This window comes from Oryzias melastigma, linkage group LG11 (assembly GCF_002922805.2).
Source record: "Oryzias melastigma strain HK-1 linkage group LG11, ASM292280v2, whole genome shotgun sequence".
NCBI classification, from domain to species: domain Eukaryota; kingdom Metazoa; phylum Chordata; class Actinopteri; order Beloniformes; family Adrianichthyidae; genus Oryzias; species Oryzias melastigma.
In genome coordinates this window covers 10162335-10177191 of record NC_050522.1, presented here as the reverse complement: position 1 = coordinate 10177191, position 14857 = coordinate 10162335, and the positions used below count along the sequence as shown (strand labels likewise).

General features: G+C 38.2%; 1 protein-coding gene and 1 long non-coding RNA gene across 2 annotated transcripts in view; one reads left to right on the top strand and one right to left on the bottom strand.

Annotated features, from left to right (window-relative positions):
• The window catches only part of gabbr2 (gamma-aminobutyric acid (GABA) B receptor, 2), a 199458-nt gene that overhangs the window by 155061 nt on the left and 29540 nt on the right, over positions 1–14857 (top strand). The window lies entirely within an intron of this gene.
• Positions 10006–14857, bottom strand: part of LOC112161694 — a 14689-nt gene continuing 9837 nt past the window's right edge. The window contains exon 3 of the long non-coding RNA XR_002921937.2: positions 10006–12180. This is a non-coding gene — a long non-coding RNA (uncharacterized LOC112161694). The remainder of the gene's footprint in view (positions 12181–14857) is intronic.

Sequence of the window (14857 nt, the reverse complement as noted above, 5' to 3'; positions counted from 1 at the left end):
CGGTACATTCCATTGAGGAAAACAACAGTAGGACAATGATTGGTACATTATTGAATTGTAAAGTAGGTGTTAAAAGGTCTTCACGGACTCATTGATGAAGTCTGCTCCCATTGGCTACCCGTCATCTGTCACTCTAACCCCCCAGACGGTCGACGTCAGACCCATAAACGCTTATTGAGCCATCTGATTGGTCAATTTATAACTCTAATAACTTGTGATAATGGAAAAAAATCTTAAAAATAAATTAGGATTAGAAAAAAGAAGTTAAGCAGAAAGCAGCAGAGGAAGAATGATTATTCTGACATATAAACTGACTGACTGACAAATAACTGTCTGTTTCCCAATGTAAGTCAATGAGACTTTGGCCTTTTTGCAACCCAGTGGTACTTCCTATATGGAACACGGACGTAGGGGGGCTTGCTCTGTCCAGTTATTTTATATACAGTCTATGGTTTTTACCCAAAATCAAAACACTTGTGTTGTATTTTAGAACATAGTTTCTGCAGATGGGCAGTAGTTTTTAGAAATATCTCTATGTGGTATGGGGCGGGACTGTTGGTGCGGCAACAGGCATTTTTTGATTACAGAGGACATTCTTTATTTCTGAGTATTTCTTTATTCATATAAATTTGGTTAAAGAAATATATGTGAATAAAGAAAAAGATATATATATATATACCCTGCTAATTTGCATTTTTTTGTTCGCGGTTTCACATATTCTCGGATTGTTTTCAGTTATATGACTTCCGGTTCATGACTAAAAAAAATAGATGGATAGATAGATAGATATGTGTATATACATGCAGATACGTGCATTTATTCATATATATATATATATATATATATATATATACAGTATACAGTATATTGTGATGTCAATCAATGAAAGAATTAATCAGACAAATCACACTTTTGGGTTATGATTAATCCCGATTAATCAGAATGTTTTACGAGGTATATTTTACATGACGATTTGCAACTTTTTTACAAAAACAGGCCAGAAAACAAATGTTTCCCTTTATTCCGTTATTGGCTGAAATGTTTACATTTATAAAACATTAAGTCAGAGTTGTAATTTGTGAGTACAAAACACATCAAAAGCAGGATAAGCAGAACTCTAAACACTTTTATGTCTGCAGTATTACCCAAAAAAAAAAAACTTTGTGTTTCTGCACTATATATGCATATATATACATATATCCATCCCTTTTTTCAACGCTGCAGTCGCATTCGGTGCAGGGTCAGCGTAATGTTGTCAGGTTACTGTGACAAGATATATATTACCTATCAAGTAGTCCACGTTTTGTGAAAAAGTGATCCAAACCTAAAAAATAACAAGAACAAAGTAATAAAAAATTATTGAATATTTATTTATTTTGTAAGTGACCATGTTATAAGAGTGATAGTATCTAACAAAGTCAGCATTATCAGAAATTAACGTAGGTTGTGAAACCCTGAAGCGGGAGAAGACAGTTGCTTAACAGAGTGTAATTAGTCAGCATTAATATATATTAATGTGTTAATTCTTTTGAATTAAATGCATGCGTTAATACGTTTTATATATATATATATATGTATGTATATATCATGTACCGTTCTAGGGTTTTCAGCTCTTGAAATATTAAGAGACAAAATTTATTTTAAAAGAGGGTGATTAATTACAGTATCAGTACTTGTTTCCATCTGATCCTTCTTGTGCTGCCCCTCAGCCTTTTCCCCTCACTGTTTTTTTATGTTACTTTTACCTGGATCTGCTCTTGCTGAGGCACTCTGTTGTGCTCCCAACGGTATGCGGTTTTCTCACATTCCTTCTCTTTCACTTAAAGTTCACTTTTCTCTGCACTTCTCTTTGCCTTTTTTTAAAAAGTGTCTGAATTTAAAAAAAATAAATAAAAAATCTCACCTTCGCTGTCCAGCCAGATCACTGCTGTTATTCATTCCTCAGCGAAACGTTTCAAAGGTAAAATAGTGTTATTTGTGGACGGGATTTATTCAATGTGTCTTACTCTATTCTTTGTCTCCTTCTTTTTTTTTCCTTCATTGAGCCTGATGACATCCCCTGAGAGTGCACGTAAAAAGCAGAAAAGCAAGCTTGTCAAAAAGGTGCCAATGGCCAAGAATCAGACTTGCATGAAGAACTTTCTTTTTCAAGCTTTCTTTCAACTACGGTTTAGTCCGGATGGAATTTTTGAGCTTACTTTAAACAAATTATTCAACATTTGATTTATTTAAGGTTGGGATAAGGTTTAGCAAAATTTTGTTATAATAGAAAAAATTGTGGATAGCATTGTCTAAAAAGAAAAGTTCTTTAAAAGATCTTTAACTAAGTCTGATAAAATTCCCTTTTCACTCAAGCTCAGGTCCTCTACCAGAGTCCTGGGACCTTAAGGGTCCTGTGCAGTATCTTTACTGTTCCTAGCACTGTACTTTTCTGGACTGAGATATCTGATGCTACGTTCACACTAGGCATGTGACCAGCATTCTTGTACGCAGTAAAAGGCTCATTCTTGAACCCTTGCTTTGAATATGATGCTCACACTGGACGAGTTGGGAGGGGCTTCTTCTTCTTTAGCTAGAGTTTACTAGCCCACAGTTGGAAGAGGCTTGGTGGGAAATGTCAAAGCGGTGCAAATCTTGTGAATATTGCTCCAGTTCTATTCTGATGTATGAAAAACTTAGAGTCATAGAATTCCGGTTGGACACAAACTGCAATTATTTATTTGGAACAGTTGGGACTTCTGTGAATTAAAAGAGAAGCTATCTATTTGTCAGTACCAAGTCCAAGTCTCTGATTGGTCAAAGTTTGACCTGGTTTTGAACTTTTTAACGTGCGTGCAATGGATGCAGGTTTTGTCTGTAGAACCTGAACATAGTCCTAGAAACCTGTGTAGCTACGCTTGAACATGAGAGTTTTGAAGACAGAAATCCAAAATGGACATCTACGTGTGTTTACATAGACCTCTCAATGGAAGTCTTCACTTGAACATGCATTGCCAAAGGCGGTGTGAATGTAGCTTTAGGTTCTCCCAGAGATCTGCTGTAGCCACTCCTCCGGTTTGGGGATTACTGGCCCGATTGATCCAATTACCACGGGAACCGCTGTCACCTTCACCTTCAAAGATTTCTCCAATTCCTCCGAGTCCCTGGTATTTCTCCAGTTTCTCATGTTACTTCTTCTTGATGTTACCATCTCCTGGTATTTACACATCCACTATAACTGCTTTCCTCTGTTCTTTATCCACCACAATGTCCGGTTGGTTCTCTATTACCATCCTGTCTGTCAGTATCTGGTATCTCACAGGATCTTTGCTCTCTCATTCTCCACCACTTTTCCATTTTGACATAGGGGTTTCCAGTCCACATTCTGCACACATGTTCCTGTAGATTATTCCAGGCACTTAGTTGTGTTGCTCCATGTACTATATGCTTTCCCTGCCATCATCTTACACCCTACAGTTGTCTGGTGTCATAGATCAACGATGGTAATGGACTAGCTGTTACATACTGTACATATAAATATGCTTGTTTGTTTTCTTTTGTTTGGATTACTTGAAATAAACCAATCCTCAGTTCCAATTCCAAGTGGGACGACTTGCCAAACGGTGACTGCCAAATACTTTTTTTTTTGCCCCACTGCATGTGCCGCTCTTTCGTGTTGTGTACCAAAACGTAGAACATGTAAATCAGGAGTAATCGCATTCACAGCGAAGCAAGCAATGATGTGTTATGACAAATAGAAAGGCTCATGAAGTATTTATTGGTAGAATGAAGAACAATGAAACCTGCAGCTCTCTCCATGCAGCACGAGCAGGGCTAGGATGAGCTTCGAGGCTCTTTTTTTTGTTAGCCACATGTGCAGCGTGAGCTGAGATCAATGTCTTTTCAAAGCAAACTAGGCCATTATGGGATAACCACCACCCACCTGGGCCTCATCTCATCGACCACCTCTGGAGGGAAGAAGGATCGGAGGGAGAGAACAAAAGAAGGGTACCCAGACCTCACACAGTCTTAGTGATTTGCCCGACTGTGTGAGCATCTCACAGCCTCCATTCTCTGCAAAGGGCGGATTGATGACTTGAAGTAAAGTGCTTTACTGAGCATGGGGTGCTTTTAAAATCCACACATTTAAATAATTACATTTAATGAAACAACATAGTTTATAAATAGCTTTTAACCACATTCAACTGCTGTTCTGTGTAAAAAAAAATCTCAAAGTAAGTTGACAAAACTTAAATATTTTTATACGATACTCTGGTTTCTTTTTGAATTCCTAGTTAAAATAATCAACCTAGGACAGAGAAATCCAAGTTGGACGGGAAATTACATCCAACTGTTGTTTTTTTTTGTTTTGTTTTTCTGGATCAGATTGTGAGTGACATTAAATTATTAAACCATATTTGCATTTTTGACTTTGTTTTGCTTTTGTATAACTTCTAGTCTGAGTTACTTTCTAAACAAACACAATTGTATGAAATATTCAATACCAATTACAGATACTGATTACTGGAAATAATTGGTGATTTTTTTTTTTTTTATCTCAATCATGTAATTTGTTATCCTAAAGACAAATGCAATCAAAAACTGCCCAGGTAAAAACTTAAATGTTCAAATTTAAAAACATAGAGCCGTTCTTTGCTGCTCATGTGTTGTTACCAATGCTACGTTCATACGTCCCTCTGCAACATGCGTTCAAGTAGCCACTTTCAGGGAAAAGTTCATCTAAGGCTTCCGCTTTCAAAACTTGTATTTACACGTCGCTACACACATTTTTAAATCAGTTTTTCGGCTCTATGTGTATAAGACACACTGCCATTGAACCCGTGTTGAAAATTAAATCTGTTAAACTGTTCAATGTTCACATTGAATTCATTTCGCATCAAATTCATGTACATCATCTTTGTTTTAACAAACACTAAAGTTGATGCTTTACGGTTATCCAAAAGTCTGTTGAACTGAAGCTACCGCCGCGTGTGGGTGGAGCTTCCGTCAAAAACCTTTCCTATTATTTCTTATTTAGTACCTTATTTGACAGGAACAGCGTGCAAAAACATTAAAGATGCTTCACACCAGATTATAGCCGAAGCTACTTTCCATCTGTAGTCCCCAAAAACGTAACAATCAATACAATACAAACTTTAATATAAATGTAAACAATCATTCAAATACCCTCTCGCACATTAAACTTTTCCACAAACAACTGATTACATAATACAATTTTACAATAATCTAACTACAACCATATCACTGTTTACAGACCAAAGTTAAGTAGTCATTCAAGTACACACTCTTACAAATACGACTGGTCACACAAAAAAGAGAAATAAAATTATACAATAAAATTTTGCTCAGACCACATTGTGTTATTTACAATCCTTAATGTTGACGCTGCTGCTTTTTCAATAGTAATTCCTTGAGATTACATGAGACACGATCCGAACTGTAAGTTTTGTGATCCATTACACCACTACCAATGAGGAATTTGAATTGGATATTGACAAATGGGCCCCTCCAGACTGAGATGGTTTGGACATGTTCAGAGGAGAGACAGTGAATATATTGGTAGAAGGATGCTGAGTCTAGAGCTGCTAGGAAAGAGGTCTAGAGGAAGACCAAAGAGGAGGTTTATGGATGCAGTGAATGAAGACATGAAGGTGGCTGGTGTTAGAGTGGAGGATGCTGAAGACAGGCTTAGATGGAGGAAACTGATTCGCTGTGGCGACCCCTGAAGGGAAAAGCCCAAAGGAAAAGAAGACGAAGAACAAAGAAGATTGACAAATGGGCCCCTCCTGTCAACAAAATCCAAAAACCTGAATCACCTGTATGCGTCAACCCCTGAAAGAGTGCAAGTGACACAGGCATTATGTACTGGATCTCAACTTGCAGTTATAAGCAACCAATGTCAGCAACTGATGATGAGTTGAGTTCTTTAAGTGCTTCACTGACAAAGTGAATGCTACACGACTAGAAACAAAAACACATTTGTAGGAAGAGTCATTCTATGCGTCTATGCGTTGGGATAGACATACAAACTGTCCAGGTGTACCCTACCTTTGTATGACAGTACTGGAGTATAGAAAATGAACGGATGGGGTTCCTTTATACACACTGTAGGTTTTACAGTTAACTGAAGGGCGCCAAGATAGCAGGACGTTGGAAGATTGACAGGAAACAAGAGCAGACATGAGTGAGGGCAAAAGAGGAGATAAGTGTAAGAGCAGGAAGGCAAGGGCAGGGAAGCAAAGTAGACATAAGTGTTGAAAAGGCCAAAAACACAGACACAAAACAGATGCAAGGAGAGTGCATCAGCTAAAACGCATACTAGAGATGAATGGAAAAGTAATATAATGTAATGTCAGGGGCGATGGAGGTGATATGATGAGAGAAGGAAGGAAGCACTAAAGGGGCTTGCAAAGCTTTTTATTATACTGCTGAAGGTGACACTGATTAGTGTTTGCCATTGACATGCAGCACAAGAGCCACAAGAGGAGAAGGTCAGATAATTAAATCTATTGCTGCAGAAAAAACTGGATACAACAGCTGCCTTTCTTGTAACTTTGAGACAGCAGTTGAAAAAATTCTTGAGGATTGGCATTGGACTCTATTTCAGTTAAAAAACAGCTTACATGAGATTCTATAAGGTTGTAGATCATCTGTTCTCTATGGAAGCCCAAACTGTTCTTAATTAAATAAATAAATACAACATTATTTAATCAAGCAACACTCCAATAAAAGTCTTTTCAATAAATAATTGACCATTTTATTATGAAATAATTTCATTAAAATTTAAATGGACCACCGCCGATTGCCGAATTGAGCTCAGCGCACTCCCACCCCGCCGCGTGCGTTCCCGCACACATGGCGGCGTGAAGCCAACTTCAGCGTCGTAAATAGTCGTGGATGTTACCGTGCTCTTCTGCCGCGTGTACCAAACCGATCATTTCAAAAATGTCGTCCAAACGTCTCAAAATAGCGTGTGCTGACAGATCGCCTGTTTCTATTTGATCCGCTAAGCTCAGCAAAGCTACACGGATGTCACCGAAATATGTCATCTTGGTGATTGTCTGCGTTACTGTGTGGGTACGGTGCGACACACAGTAAAGCAGGAGTCTAGGCATACAAGTCGATTTCAGAGGATCAGCCAATGAACGTTTAGATCCCACCCACTTTCAGTGATTGACAGACAGAGTTAGTATTCGGAAAAAGCTCATCATGAAATAAATACGTCGTTCTGAAAAACAGCATTGCGAAATAAAAAGGACACTTTGGAAAACAGTAATTTTGAAATAAAAGTTTCTACAAAAAAAACCCACGATTATAATAATATCCAACATGAAAAAAAAAAATATTAGGATATATATTTTTTATTATGAAATGTTTTTAACATAAAAATTATGTTTTAAAGTAAAAATGACACGTATTTCATAATAAAATGATCCATTTAAATTTTAATGAAATTATTTCATAATAAAATGGTCAATTATTTATTAAAAAGACTTTTATTGGAGTTTTGCTTGATTAAATAATGTTGTATTTATTTATTTAATTAAGAACAGTTTGGGCTTCCATAGTTCTCTAGTAAGAGACCTCCGTTTGTCTTAAGTCAGAGATACACCGACCATCATGAGATGGGAGACATCTGCAGAATCTTCCAGATTTAATGCTGCCTCACGATTTTTTTTTTAAATCGTAGGCGTGGTTATGAATATAGACAACAGCTATTAGGCGTTTAGAATGGCCCCTGGGCTACTGGGTGGCTAGCGGCTGGTGGCACTTGATAAGGGCGACCGACGTCCGGGGACATTTCCACATCATCCAGTCAAAAGTCCTGCCAGCAGGTGGTTCCGGCTGCCACCATCCTGTGGTCGCCCAGCTGTAATGGTGTTATCCTGTCTGATACTGGACTGCCATAGCACAACCTTGAAAAGTGCTTTGGTAGCCACTGAACGATGCCAACTTTTAGAGTAAAATCGTTTGGTCGCCTCAAAATTTTAGCTTTTTTTAAAAAAAAAAAAACTAAAAGCTAAAATTTTAGCTTTTTCTTAAAAATAAAAAAAACTTGACTGCCGCATGGTGTGTAAAAATGGGACTTCCATCTCCCAATGACAAACGCCGGCATGCAACCACCGATTTGCTGAAAAACTTGCATTCAGGTTGTTGCGCAGTATCATTTTGGGATGTGTGACCGTAGTCTTAGCAAAAATAATGCATGACATGCATTTAGAACAGGTGCAATTAAAAACACTCTACAAACATCCATCAATCTTCTTCTGCTCATCCGGGAGCGGGTCGTGGGGGCAGCAGTCTAAGCAATGATCCCCAGACTTTCCTCTCCCCGGCCACTTCCTCCAGCTCCTCTAGGGGGACCCCGAGGCGTTCCCAGGCCAGTCGAGAAACGTAGTCTCTCCAGTGTGTCCTAGGTCTTCCCCGGGGCCTCCGCCCAGTGGGACATGCCTCTCTAGGGAGGAGTCCAGGAGGCATTCAGAAAAGATGCCTGAGCCACCTCAACTGGCTCCTCTCAATGCGGAGGAGAAGCGGCTCTACTCCGAGATAACCAAACTTCTCACCCTATCTCTAAGGGAGCGTCCAGGCAACCTCCGGAGGAAACTCATTTCAGCCGCTTGTAGTCGGGATCTCATTATTTTGGTCATGACCCAGGGCTCATGACCGTAGATGAGTACAGGAACGAAGATCAACCGGTGAATTTAGAGCTTTGCTTTCTGGCTCAGCCCCCTCTTCACCACAGCACACCTGTGCAGCAATCGCAAAATGGCGGAGGCCGCTCCAATCCGCCTGTCGATCTCACCCTCCGATCTTCCCTCACTCGTGAACAAGACCCCAAGATATTTAAACTCCTCCACCTGAGGCAGGAACACTCCACCCACCCAGAGAGGGTAAACCACCTTTCTCTTATACACTACATCAAAGCATAACACGACGATGTGTAAAACGTTAAAGCTCCCAAATGCTTTAAATCTGACGCAAAAACCACCTTTCACTGATATGTGCTGAGATATGGCATAAAAATAACACACTCATATTTGCAACATCTAAAATGTAATATCCATAAGCCGTCTTCTACAGGAAGGTTAGAATGTTAAGTAGAGAGTGGATTGAAACCATTGACAGTATATGAAACCCCGCCCATCTTTGATTCCGAACAGGAAGTACCTGCTGGTTCAAAGAAGTCAAAATCCAATATTTTTAATTGAATAAAAATAGCAAGTATAAAGCTGTTTAAAATCCGAATTTTTGATCATTTTATTTGTACTGGCCTTACACTCTGCTGTTCTGATTTGCCAACCTTTCACAACCCCATCGTTAAAAAATGTCACCCTGCATGCTTTTTCTTCTTTTAATTTAGAATTTTAGGCATTTAGAGTAAAGTATCACACATGTTGACATGCTAACTGTTCAAGTTGAAGTATTAAGATGAAAACTTGAAATAACTCATCATTAGTGAATCTGCGAACCGCCTGTTTATTTCTGTGCTAAATTGTCTGATCACTTCTCCGCACATTATCAGCTGCCGCTAGGCATCGGCCCTCTGCATGAGATCTGAACGGGGAGATGTGCCACCATGGATTAGTAACAGAGCAGCCACACAGAGGAGGTGTGAGAAAAGCACAGAGGAGAGAAAGGGCAAGAGGATGCGATGGAGAGCATCGTTTGGAAATGATGAGATAGTAGTGATTAAAATTGCATGCTACAACCGTGGTAGCTTGTGTGTGTGTATTGGATGTTTGTGTGTTGTTGCATTATGCATGTTTCCTGCCTTTTGTAAATGCATTACCTATGCGTGTTTTAAGTGGATGCCATCAATCTGCCATTCCTCTGTTTCAGATAAATGAACTTATGAACTTGACTTGTCAGTTAATGAACATATCAGACACAATGCAACACTAAACAAATAAAATGTTTTTTACGTAGTTATTGATACTTATAGGTCTGCAGAGATCTGGTTTAATAGAATAGAATAGAATAGAATAGAATAGAATAGGATAGAATAGAATAGAATGGAACAGAATGTTATTGAGTCTAAAAAGGGGAAATTACCTCGTTACCATAGCTCTATCAAAACCAGCAGATATATAATAAAATACACTGAATTGATTATTAGTCAAATAAATAACACTGCTGAATTTCAAAAATCAAAGTATCAGAGAACTCCTCGCCAGTGACTCTATCAATGAAAACTATCCTCTGAATGAGGGAGGGGAGAGGGGGCAGGAGGTGCCCTGCAGTTTGAAAATAGCCTCCTCCTTACAGCAGTGCAGTATTTTTTCATCCAGCATACTGTATCTGCAGTGAGGTGTCAGGTTGCAGCAACACTCCTGGAAGGGCTGCATTTCCCCAGTTAGCTCTCCTTCTACATCCTTCTGTTTTTCAGCTTTTGGTGAATGACTGAGTGTATTTTTCATCACTCTTGGTTTTATTTTATTTTATTTTTTTTCTCCTCTACTTTTTGTAAATGTATCTTGCAGTTTAAAAATATCCATGCTGGCCTTGCATCATTTTCCTTCCTTTTATAAATATAAGGATTTTAGTAATAAATTATAAAACTTTATTTTTTTATTTTCAATAATAAAAACAAACCATTTACCACATATTCTAGACTATAAGTCCCTCTGGAGTATAAGTCACTCTATAAATTGCTCTAGAGTATAAATTTATCTGGAATATAAGTCACTCTATAAATAGCTCTGGAGTATAAATCACTCAGTAGTATAAGTCACTCTGGAATATAAGTCCCTCTATAAATTGCGCTGGAGTATAAGTTGCTTCGGAGAATAGGTCGAGCTATAAGTTGCACTGGAGTACAAGTCGCTCCGGAGTACAAATTGCTCCGGAGTATAAGTCGCTCCAGAGTTTAAGTCGCTCTGAAGTATGAGTTGCTCCAGAGTTTAATTCGCTCTGGAGTATGAGTCGCTCTGGAGTATGAGTCGCTCCAGAGTTTAAGTCGCTCTGGAGTATGAGTCGCTCTGGAGTATGAGTCGCTCCAGAGTTTAAGTCGCTCTGGAGTATGAGTCGCTCTGCAGTATAAGTTGCTGCAGAGTTTAAGTTGCTCTGGAGTGTAAGTCGCTCCAGAGTGTAAGTCGCTCTGAAGTACAAGTCGCTCCAGAATGTAAGTCGTTTGGAAGTATGAGTAACTTAGGAGTATAAATCGTTCTTGAGTATTAGTCGCTCTGCAGTATAAGTTGCCCTGGACTATAAATTGGTCCGGAGTATAAGTCGCTCTGGAGTATAAATCGCTCAGGAGTATAAGTCGCTCTGGAGTATAAATCGCTCCGCAGTTCAAGTCGCTCAGGAATATAAGTCGCTTTGGAGTATGAGTCTCTCCAGAGTAAAAGTCACTCCAGAGTATGAGTCGCTCTGCAGTATAAGTTGCTCCGGAGTATGAGTTGCTCTGGAGTATATGTCGCACTGCAGTATAAGTTCCTCTGGAGTACAAGTTGCTCTGGAGTATAAACTGCTCCATAGTGTAAATTGTTCAGGAGTATGAGTTGCTCCAGAGTACAAGTTGCTCCAGAGTATAAGTCGCTCTGGAGTATTAGTTGCCCTGGAGTATAAGTTGCCCAGGAGTATAAATTGCTCTGGAGTATAAGTTGCCCAGGAGTATAAATTGCTCTGGAGTATAAATTGCCCTGGAATATAAGTTGCTCTGGAGTATAAGTCGCTCCGGAGTATAAGTTGCTCCGGGGTATAAGTTGCTCCGGGGTAGAAGTCACTCTATAAGTTGCTTTTTTAGGAGAATAGTCCGACACTTCTAGACATCCATCAAGCATGGTTTAATGCTGCATTTAGTTGATTTAAACATAAAATTTGCATCTGTAACAGGTTTTGATGCTCGTCCAAAAATGTGTTAATAAACCAGATGCTGATGTTGCATGTCAGAGAAGCTATCATCAAGTCTCATTGCTTCATGGAAGCATTGACTATATATCTCTTTTACTTTGCATGGGAGAGACGGGTGAACTTGAGAGATCAGGTTTATTAATTTTGAATATCTCTACAAAATATTGGTAAATATGTCACCATGTCTGGGCTCATGAGATCAGTCCTCATTTTTTAAACGGCACTTTTTACCATCCACTGTCAAGAGTTGCTTTTGAACAATGGCTCTTTCAGCGGTACTTCTGTGTCCCTTTAATCCAGTTTGTTGACTTGCTGTTCCACATCATTCTGAGAAAAGAAAGAAAAAAAAAGCAACAAGAATAATATTGTTTTGATGCATATCAGTAAAAAATATTAAGGCTCCTGAGGAGAACAAACAGATTCTCAGCTTCTTCTTTTGAAATGCTGTCAGTAGCAAATATATGAAAAGCTTGGTGTCTTATAATTCTAACTGCATAAAAACTGCTTTCATTAATTTCACCTCCATGATCAACTTTCAAACAGTTGGCACTTCAGTATTTTGAGAAGGATGCTACCCACTCGTCACTACCAAAACAGAGTCCCTTAATGGTCAAAGTTCAACTGGTTTGCCTTTTGATGCGCACACAAAATTGCAGCACATTTTGTACGCAAATATTGTCTCTGGTACTGCTTGTGATTGTGATACGTATCACAATTTGTCACGTGTATCGCGATATATATCGTATCGACATACTCTCGCCAATACACACTTCTGGTTTACAAAGACTCATTTCCAAGTCCTGTAGATTAGTAGGAAAATAATAAATATTTGAGAAAATATATACATATTTTAATCACATTTGTCACATCCCTGGTCAGAACTATGTAAAAAAAAAAGACATACTCCTATAGTACTACAATAAATCTTAATTTACAACTCAAAAACAGAATTTAACCACATATTTTATTTAAATATTACAAATTCTGCTCCTATGCAGGACATGCATTGAATTTTGTCTCTGATTAAACATGCTACCATGTCCTCAGAAAGAGATCCATGTAGCCTCAAGAGCATGATTGCATCAAAGGATCGATAAGGTGGCAGAGAAATGGAGAAACAAGAGATGGAGGGGAGCTAGAGACAGTAAGACAGAGGCAGAAGTGTATTTGCTCTTCTTCATTACACCTATAAAAGGAAAGAAATGAGAAGTGGCAACAGGGGAGTGGTGGCATTTTCCTGCTGCATAGTACTGCATACTTACCCTGGTTTGCTTCTGAATTACTTTGCACTATAGCCTTTATGCTGGATTTACAACAAACTACAAAAGTTGCATTTCCTGCAGAAATACGTTTGCTTGTAGAATTGCTGATGGAGGTTGCTTTAAATGCTTAACTGCATAACTTTTAGCAGAAAAAGTGGAAGTTCATTTAAAGGAAAAAAGTTAAAGAAATTGCTGATGCTAATGTGCAAACATTTTTTTAGCTATAAGTGTAAAGCTGCAGAAGAGCTTTCCCACTGTACTGCTGCAAATTTTAATTAACTGTAGAAAAACCATAAGATGCAGAAAAACCAGAAGTACCCGAAAAAGTTGTGAAGCAAGTTTAAAAAAATCTGAATGCCAACTTGACCAAAACAGCTAAAATATGGTTAAATATTAGCCAAACTCTAAATTAACTTGGAAAACCTCAGTAAATGCCAAACTAGCTTATTAAAAACCTTGGCAGATGCTAAATTAGCCCCCAAAAGGTAATTTGTTTAATTCCATACCCTATAGAAAATACCAGAAAAAAACAGATACCAATCAGGTCAAGAAAAGCTAGCATGTTGCTAAATACTAACTAAGCTCAAAATTAGCCTAAAATAGATGCCAAAATAGGGGGAAAAAAAGCTAGCATGTAGCTGAAATATTAGCTAAACTTCACTTTCATTCTCATTTTCTAATAAAATTTTCTAAGATTTTATTGTGTAACATTTTTACTAATTTTGATACTTTCCTCTTTGTTGTTTGCATTTTTTCATTTGGAGAATCGTTTAAATCTGTTCAATCTAGATCTTTTACTTGTTTCAAAATCTACAAATATTGTTTTGGGGGCCGTCAACGTTGCACTCATCACAGCTAGAATGTGCTAAACCTGCAGTGCCCTCCTATGGTGGGTTTGCGTGCGTAGAAGATGATGCAGCACCAGGTGACGATCCCAGCAGACAAACTCAGCCAGCTGAGCCCCAAAAATGGGCACCATCTGATGATGATGATGATCATCATCTCTCTGTCTCACTTCCATCCTCTTGTGACTGGGGACTACAGAGAGAAGCTCTCTGCTTTTTAAGTCTTTTATGACAGTCTGCGCCCTTTTCTGCTTTGCGAGGGGAAAAGTGGCATGCTTTTGAAGGATCTAAGCCTTATGTCTAACATGTAGAGAGGTAAAACGAGTACAGCTGATGAAATCACTACAGATGGGCTTTACAGCGAATCAAGAGGCAGATTTGCAGGATGTGGTCTTTTCACTGCTGCAGAAGACATTAAAGTAAAGGTTTTGCTCTCAAATAGAATTTAGATGTGTTTATGTATTCAATGTTTAGGCTCAATCATCATTTTTATCAAGATCACGATCCAAGAAAATGATGACAACAATGTTATGATGCAGAAAGCCTAAAAACCCACTGAAATGATGAATTTACATGTTAAAAGGCTGCTTGTCAATAAAAAACGTAACAGTGCATAGGGAATTCTTACATGACAAAATTCATTTATTTATTAGCGGTTTTTAAAATTTGTATATAAAAAGCAAATAAACTGACATAGATATTCCACTTTTCTAAACAGAGAGCCGATTTTGAAATTGTGAATGTTCAAATTTGATAATATTTTTTTTAAACTTGCAGATATAGCAGCAGGAAAGACCTTGATGGAGTCAAAATGGGATCAGCTTAAAGTGAAAACAAAACCATTTTAAATTGAATAAAAGAAAAAAATGAATAAAAGAATGTTGAACTTAAAAAAAA